General features: G+C 38.8%; 1 long non-coding RNA gene across 1 annotated transcript; it reads left to right on the top strand.

The window, feature by feature from the left end:
- Positions 1 to 668: 668 nt before the first annotated feature.
- Positions 669 to 4,762, top strand: LOC116677294 (uncharacterized). The gene is made up of 3 exons (XR_004328962.1): positions 669 to 3,110; positions 3,184 to 4,094; positions 4,242 to 4,762. It is a non-coding gene; the product is annotated as an uncharacterized LOC116677294 (long non-coding RNA).
- Positions 4,763 to 8,437: the final 3,675 nt, after the last annotated feature.

The following is an 8,437-nucleotide window of genomic DNA, read 5'->3' on the forward strand; positions in this document are numbered from 1 at the left end:
AGGTGGAGACTCTGAGACACCAAGAGGTGGAAGATGTCCATGAAGAGATCCTCACCCAGCCAGAGGTGGAGACTCTGAGACACCAAGAGGTGGAAGATGTCCATGAAGAACAACAGCAGACAGCTTCTTCTAAAAAACAGAAGAAGCCTTCTCGATGGGAGAAATTCAAGAATAATAAATTTCTGAAATATTTAGATCTGGTATATTTAACCTTATGCTGGTTAGTTACAGTTATCCTCTGTATGGCTTGGTAACCTGTTGGGGGCAGACTCCAGCAGGAGGATAACACGGTGTAGACAACACCGATTGGTTTCATTTTTGTCTCTACTGACAGAGCTAATGTTCAAACAACAGAGCTACGTGTTGAAATTGACTGGAATTCTCCTTTAACAAGCCAGGAGTAAAGCTGTTCACCTCCAACATACTTTACTTTCTGCGCTACACATCTGCTCCCTCTGCTAAGCACCCTATCACTCCAAATCCCCTTTGTGAAAACAAGAAGAAGGATGAGGAGTGAAACACTGACACACACACACACACACACACACACACACACATTAACAGGCTGATGTACAGTGTAAAGTCATCAGACAGCTGGTTTCTGTCTTTCAGGACTTTCCCGCACATTCCCGCTGTGTCTGCTTGGGTTTAATCTGGGTGCTCCAGTTTCCTCCCACTAACGTTAAAAAGTACTTGTGTGTATGAATACCTTCAATATTCTTTGAAAATACCTTCTGTATAGTTGTATTTCTGTAGAAAGTGTTTTTTTCTGAGCCAGAAATATCCTATTTATCTCATATTTTGTTACTTTTATTGCAAAATAAATACTTTTAAATCCAAAAACATTGTTCCACTGACTTGACAATACCTCTTGTCCAAATGAGGGCTACACAGCTCAATACTTGAAGGTTCCTGTTCTCCTCATCCACCATACCACATTATACATCCGCCCCCTTCAGTGTAATGTCAGCACAGAACAGGTAATGCTTGATTTCTCAATGAATGCAATTGTTAAAGAAATCCTGTGGACCAGTGGTGTTGCTGTTTAAGTCTTCAGATTTATAGATGGAGTTACATAAATGCATTAATTTGTGTTATTTGTTTGCACTTGTAGGAAATAATTGGTAGACCTTCAGACACTGGACCCTTAACACCATGTGTTCTGTGTGGAGAGGAATTTCCATTTTCCCACTTAAGGGAACACAATAGTCCTAATGGGGATGTTTGTACATCAGCTAAAAAGCTTTGTTTTCTCACTGTTAATGATGATCTATTCAGGCCAGATGTTGTTTTTTGCAAGTGATTGTATGACCAACTTTATCAGTGAAAAGCTAGATTATTTGTTTTATAAAAGTGGTTCTATTTTTATTATGTGTGGGGAGATATTGCAATATTCTATTGACTGAACACCCTACTCCACAAGCAACACAACAATGAAGAGAGCGGTATTTCCTATCATAAAATGATAGCATGGCTTACATGCCCATGCACTCATTCAGGTGCGTGACCAGAGTGTGAAGGAAAAGGCTGGGATTCTTTTTTCATGTATACTTGTAGCTACTTAAAATTAAGCTTTATTTTGCTTATGGCTCCAAGATGGCCTACTCTGCTGTTAAGAGAAATTAGAAAGGTGGAATTAAACCAATTTACTATACATATTTAATATTTAATACATTAGTTCAAATTCATTACACACTAACGGAGATGTGGTATTTTATCCAGATACTAGTGCTGGTAACAGAATTGTGACCAAATTCCAGAACAGATATGGTAATTGCATATATGGCTTTTTAGGTAACGAAAGGCATGGCAGTTGTGCATGGCTATATTGCCATGTGTGTTATGACCATTACGGACTAACTGATGATATAATGATTCCCCTTAAGTGAGTTACAGGGTGACAGGACCCAAAACAGGGAGAGGGAAAGTGGGACAGGGACAGCCAGTGCCTCTGCCTCAGCATCAGCCTCACATGACCCAGGACTAGATGTGGATGAGGGTAGAGTTTCTGTACTTTTAAAGAGTAGTGACGTTTTATGTTCTTTATTTGTTTTGGAAGTTGAAATATTTCATGTGAAAATGCAAAAACTATTTGGTTCTTGAAATATTCTGAATGCTACCACTGTAGTTGGTCTGTCACATAGTTTTTTTTCACATGCTAATTTATGTCATTCCATCTCAGCAGGAGCAGCAAGTGCCACTGGAAACTCACCCACAGAGGCCACCATTGATGGTAAGTACATTGCTATAAGGCATGGTAGAGCTAATCATTAAAATCATTGGTCCTGCATGTTTTAGTTACCCCCCCCCTGCATGTTATGAAATTGCTTAAGTATGAGATTTGAGACCACCCTTGAACACACGTCATGTCACTTAGTAATTCGTTGTCATTCTATATCAGTAGCAACAGGAATTGCACCTGGTCCTGGAATCCCACCTACAGAGGTCCCTACTGATTGTAAGTGTGTTGCTATAAAGCATAGTATTGCAAATTATAAGAACTTGTACCATATGTTCAGGTTTCTCCATGCTGCATCTTCATAACATCACAGAGCTGCTTTTAAAAGGATAATCAAAGATTCATGTATGTACTGTGTGTTTTAAATTGAGCGAGTCAATGTACATGCATAATCTTAAAGGTTCAGTTACTGTTTCCTAATGTAATTTACCCTTTTTTTAAGCTTGGGTTACACAACCGGACCCAGAGAAAGCAGCCCAGCTTTTCACACAGGCAGCTCTTGAAAACAAACAACATATGGAGCCCCTCACATTCACCCTGAGTCTCATGGACTCTGAAGAAGAGAGACACAGAGCGATCATCTCATTACACAAGAGGCCCAGGGTGGAGTGGGCAAGGCCCCTAACTTGCAGATTGATTGGTGAAAGTTTTTTACTATTCCTGCAAATACATTCATATGTGAATTTATTATGTTAGATTTGTGTAGCTGTGACTTAGATGGTGTAGTTTTTCCAAAAACCTGTGGTGTAACTTATAATAAAAGCACATTTTTGACTTAGGTGACTCTGCTATTGGTGAAGGCGTAAAACGGCATGTGCTGTCCACTGTGATGGGAACTGTCCAGAGTGGTTTCCCTCTGGATGAAAAAAAGGTATGTCACACTATATTTGTTTTGCATACAGAAAAATGTCTGTGTCTGTTATTTGACAGTTTCTCCTCTGAAGGGAGAGTGCTTCTCTTCGAGGGAGAGAGTGACCACCTTATTCCCTCAACAAGTCAAGAGCTCCTGGAGGGTGATTTACTTGTGACTGCAGGAAAGATGGTTGGTCATTCATTCTTGAATGGAGGCCCATGTCTCACTGGTCTAAGCACAGCAATCATCCATGTACTTTTTGGCGGCAGTCCAGAGATGGCAACCATATCCCTGCCAGACTGTGTGGATCAGGATGTCCGGGATGTCTTGGCACTGGTCTGGAGTAACATGTTTTATTTATATAATGTAGTGTTTCCAAACTGCACTATTATCAAATTGTTGTAAAAGTGTATTGCCAAGAACCTACTTTTTTGATTGCCTATATTACAAATATTGTATTTGGCTCTTCTGTGCTGATGTCACTGATCAGTTGAAAGAACCAGGGACCTGTCAGAAGAAGACAAATCCCAGATTCTCTCTGTGACACTGCCCTGGGACCTGCCTGGTGTCACACTGAACAACAGGTGGTGGCTGAGGGAGAAAATACTGCTCCATGCTGTAAGCTATCTATGATTATGGTCTTTGTAATTTGGCCTGTTCTTAAAGAGACAATAGCATGCTTTTTTCAGTTAAAGCCCAAAGTACAAACCAGAGGGAGTAGCACTGAGCTAGTCAGTAGGGGAGTCAAAAGGAGCCCTAACATTGTTTCAGACTATGGATGAATAGTAATGAATGAGTTTTGGAATATTAAGCATGTAAATGTATCCTAGTAGACCCCACTGATTTTGTTTAATTTTACAGGTTCTTGGACGGACGACCCAGCAGGTTAAACAAATCCGACGAGGCCTGAAAGACACGGGTATCTGGGAGTTTTTTAGCTCCAGGCCAGATGCTGTGCAAGTCCTATTCCCAAGGGCCTGCAATGCAGAGATCACGCCACAAGTAATGCAAATACATTTTTTATGTTTAATTACTTTTTTTTCCATTTATGTGCATGTTGCATCTTAGTTTATAAGGTATCTGTCAAAATCTATCTGGGTATAGAAACATATTTTCATATAAGTAACTAATTTATTAAATGTTTGGTAGATGATTCTGGACAATATCAACTGGCCAAGGGACGAGGACATCGATGAGGACATCGTCAGCCTGGAGGACCATTGCAGAGTAATGACCTTCCTCCGGAAATTTATAGAGGATGGTACATTGCCTTTGTTCTGGAGTAAGACTCGCTCTATGTAGTGTTTGAGTGTCAGTGTGTGCGTATCGAATTTGTTTCCTGTGTGTATTTTTGTAAGGGACTCCGGAAGTCCTGAAGACTTTGCTCACATTCTGGACTGGTTGGGGTGTTGTTTCCTCAAACTTGGAGGTGGAAATCATCAATTGTGCCCTACCACAGTCATCAACTTGTTTTTTGACTCTGAAGCTGTCAAAGAATACAACAAACTATGAAAACTTTTTTCATGACCTGATGGCAAGCATATCCTCCTCCATCATTCTCTTCATTTAGTTGTATGGCGTCACAATATTCATAGGTTAAGACAGAAACTTGTTAATCCCAGAACCCCCAACATTTGATGTGCATTGTTTTTGATTCAGCCGTTGTTAACTAAATGTTTTGATGGATACCAGACCACTCTGTGTGAGGCACCTTGCTTGTGCATGCATGCTTACAAGGCATGATTGTTAATAAAAACATTCGGCAAATGAATAACTGACTTAAGTTCTTTTTTTGAAGCTCAACACACTTAGTCATCAATAAATTGGTAAGACAATTTCAAATGTGAGTAACATAATTTAAGCAAATATGAGAACTGCCTTATACTTTAAAGACCCTTCTATTCAGCTATGGTTTTGGAACACATACAAAATCAAATGTGCCATTAGTTATGGTCATTGGCACCAAAATGTTAGCAATCAGCAATTAACTTCAACTTAAATGTCTGAACATACTACAAGTCAAACATTACATTTTTAAACCTCTCCAAATATGTCTGTCAGTGTGGTAATTGCTTCACTGTAAACATTCAGAACATTGGAAAAAGGTCCTTGTGGATCTGTCAGTCGTTGCAATTCCACTTCAGTCAAGGGCCGTGGAACCTGAACCTCGGGCACTGGCACTCCTTCAGGGTGGTGACCATGTGGACTTCCCCAGTCAATGCCATAGTCCATGTCAACCTAAAAGAGATTTGCAATCAATTTAAGAAGTATGTAACTGTCAATTGAGGGTCATGTTGTCTATAAAGAAGGATAGACAGACCGTGGGGGAAAATACTTTAACGCTTGCCCTGTTCAGGTAGATCTTTTTCAAACAATCACTGATAAACCCTTAATTCTAATTGCAAGAACAAAAATGTGCAAGTCTAGGGAAATTTAAGGACTAATTTTAACAAATGGTTTAAACAAACTTAAACATTAATCATTGTGCTTTTGTAATAGTGCTGCAATGATTAATTAATTGTGAATGATTATGTGTTTGAGTCATTTTTAAAAAAAAGAATTCTCTGATTCCAGCTTATTAAAAATGTGATTTTTTTTTAAATTTTGGTTTCTTTCTTTTGCCATGACAGTAAAGTGAGTATCTTTAGGCTGTAGACAAAACAAAACATTTCAGGATGTCATCTTGGGCTTAGGGAATAAATAAATGACATTTTATAATAATAATGATCATTACTTGCAAGCCTAGTGTTTTGTTTGACACAGTATGTTGGACATCATCTTAATAATGGCCTTAGTCCAAAACTTTATCAATACATTACATAAGAATCACTTCTTAATGCATTTTCAACATACTTACTCTTGGACATGTAATGCTTTAAAAATTATCAAGCATCTCAGAATTACTCATAAGAACACTGCTAAGAGTTGACTTAATTGTAAAAAAAAAAAAAAAAAATGTGCTCAAAGATGTGCTTAAAAGTTATCAACATCATAGTCCCAATTTGAGTGAACTGTAGGACTAAATCTTAAGTGTCAGTTTTAGTGCTGATTTACGACACTTTGCTGTGCCGCAAACAGGATTTTGGAGGACGATGTAGACAAGGACCAATCACTGAATAGACCTCCTTATTTAAGAATATTCTCAGATAAATTCACATTGAATGGTGAAATACCTAATAGGAGTTAACATTCAACAGACATTTGACAATAAGAATATTTAAGAGAATACAAAATGTACATAGGCTACGTTGGAAATGAAAGATAAAAAGTTGATCTTTATATTAGTGCCATCAATCGCACCTACTGCTTCTGCGAAGCAGGCTATTTGCATCGGATTACAGGGGTGTTGTTGGGAAGTCGATCAAACGCATGACAGTGTGGAGCTGTAAGTGGCATAATTGTTTCCATGACAATTTGGACTATTGATGTCCCTTCAATGTAGCTGAAAACGCATTGCTTTATAAAGTCAGTAGTGAGATGACATCCCTCACTAACTTGCTGACAAAGATTATACATGTCTGACCCTGTCTAATTAAGTATGCTACTTCAAATCATTTAGAAACATTCTTCCTCTCCTGAAATATCTGCACATGTCTCTGTCTCCACAGTCCATCACAAGCCCCTACTGGCAGCTCCTAACCACCTGAGAGACCTCCGGAGCGGTCTTAAATAAAAGGGAGAGTAAGAGTGATTCTTAGCTCGCCTTTACTTAAGTTTGAAAGTAGGAGCACATTTTATAAATTCTCAGAACATAAGACTAAAATGGCACTTTGAGAAGCTTGCTAAATACCGGCACAGATCTATGTGTGTTGTAAATACAGTTATGGGCCCTAATTTAATGGATGTTCCAAGTCTAAAGTATAATTAAGCTAATTTAATACCATAAGATAAATGCAAATGTTGGTGGGTCAGCTCAATGCTCCCACACGCCCCCGATAGCTTTACTTCATGCACTGTGTGTCATTTCAACTAGGCCCTTTGAGTCTTGTGACACAAACCTTGAGATTTGTTTATACTACAAACCTGGTAGGGATCTTCACCCTCACGCTGATTTTGAGACCATAGCAGGTGTGGTGACTGATTCCTCTCCATGCGCAGCCGATGGTGGTTCCAGCCGTCTTTGAACAACTGCAGATGTCTGTCAAGTTGTGGAAGAAAGGCCCAGTGCAGTGCATACAGCTGGATCTCATTGTCCGGGCTGAGTAGGCCTTCTGCCTCTAGGTTGCAGAATGTTGTGTAGAACAGATCCAAAACTCCTCCAAAGACATCTCTCCACAATCTCTCTATCCTGGACAAACAGACAAATTACAAAAACAAGAAATAAAGTCATGAATGACTTGGATGTATACATATTAAATGTATGACATAAATATCTTTGCATAATGAGCAAAATGGACATAGAAGAATAAAGTTTAGGACAAACACTGTTTATACACCATTTAATGTCCACTAAATTAATAAATTACTGTATAGAACCCTTACTATTAATAATTGCACTGTTCCCAGCAATGAACGATGTCACTAAAGTAATGTAACAGAACTACAACTGAAAAAAATAAGATAACCCAAAGCAGAAGTTTTAAAAATAATGAAAACAAGGTTAAAATTGGAACTTGCTACAGTTTTACAAAAGGAAATCACCTCTGGTTGTGTGTGCTTCTTCCTGTGAGATGAGAATTCCTATTTGGGCCTCTGGTGGACACCATGAAGTGGGCCACTTGGACATTCTCTCCTCCTTTATCAGAGCGAACACGTGATGGGACTCCATATACACCGACTGCTTCAAGAAAGCAGTTGCAGACCGTTTACGCTCGGTTATTGGTGGCGGCTTTTAAGTACACAATAAGACGGCATGAACCACAAATCGCCATCTGCAATATAAAAAAATGGCAAAGTGTATTGTAATTTCAAGAACAATGCAAAGTACTTCATAGTAACCTTCAAGAAATACCATTAATGGAAAAGCAAATGAATGTGAAATCCAATCTTACAGTGAGAAAGTGGCAGCATGAGTGATGATATTAAATAAATTTAATGTGGATTGCAATGACTAGTTTTAATTGCATTGTGGAAACAGGTGAGCCTGCCTTCAAAGAAAATCCGATGGTAAAATGCACATGAAACCAATATTGCATTATTTGGAATTGTTTTATGATGTATTATTTACAATAGCTCATTCTGACCTTATAAGTTTATGGTTGCCATCGATATGCCACAAACTGTTAGGGGCTGGAACAGAATATCTTCTGCGTCTTGCTGTGTGGAGTTGGACAGTGCGCATAGAAACCCCCTCCTGATCAACACGTCTCATTGATTGTGTGTATTATATAGGCATTGTTGGAGCC

Source organism: Etheostoma spectabile, unplaced genomic scaffold (genome assembly GCF_008692095.1).
Source record: "Etheostoma spectabile isolate EspeVRDwgs_2016 unplaced genomic scaffold, UIUC_Espe_1.0 scaffold00004791, whole genome shotgun sequence".
NCBI classification, from domain to species: domain Eukaryota; kingdom Metazoa; phylum Chordata; class Actinopteri; order Perciformes; family Percidae; genus Etheostoma; species Etheostoma spectabile.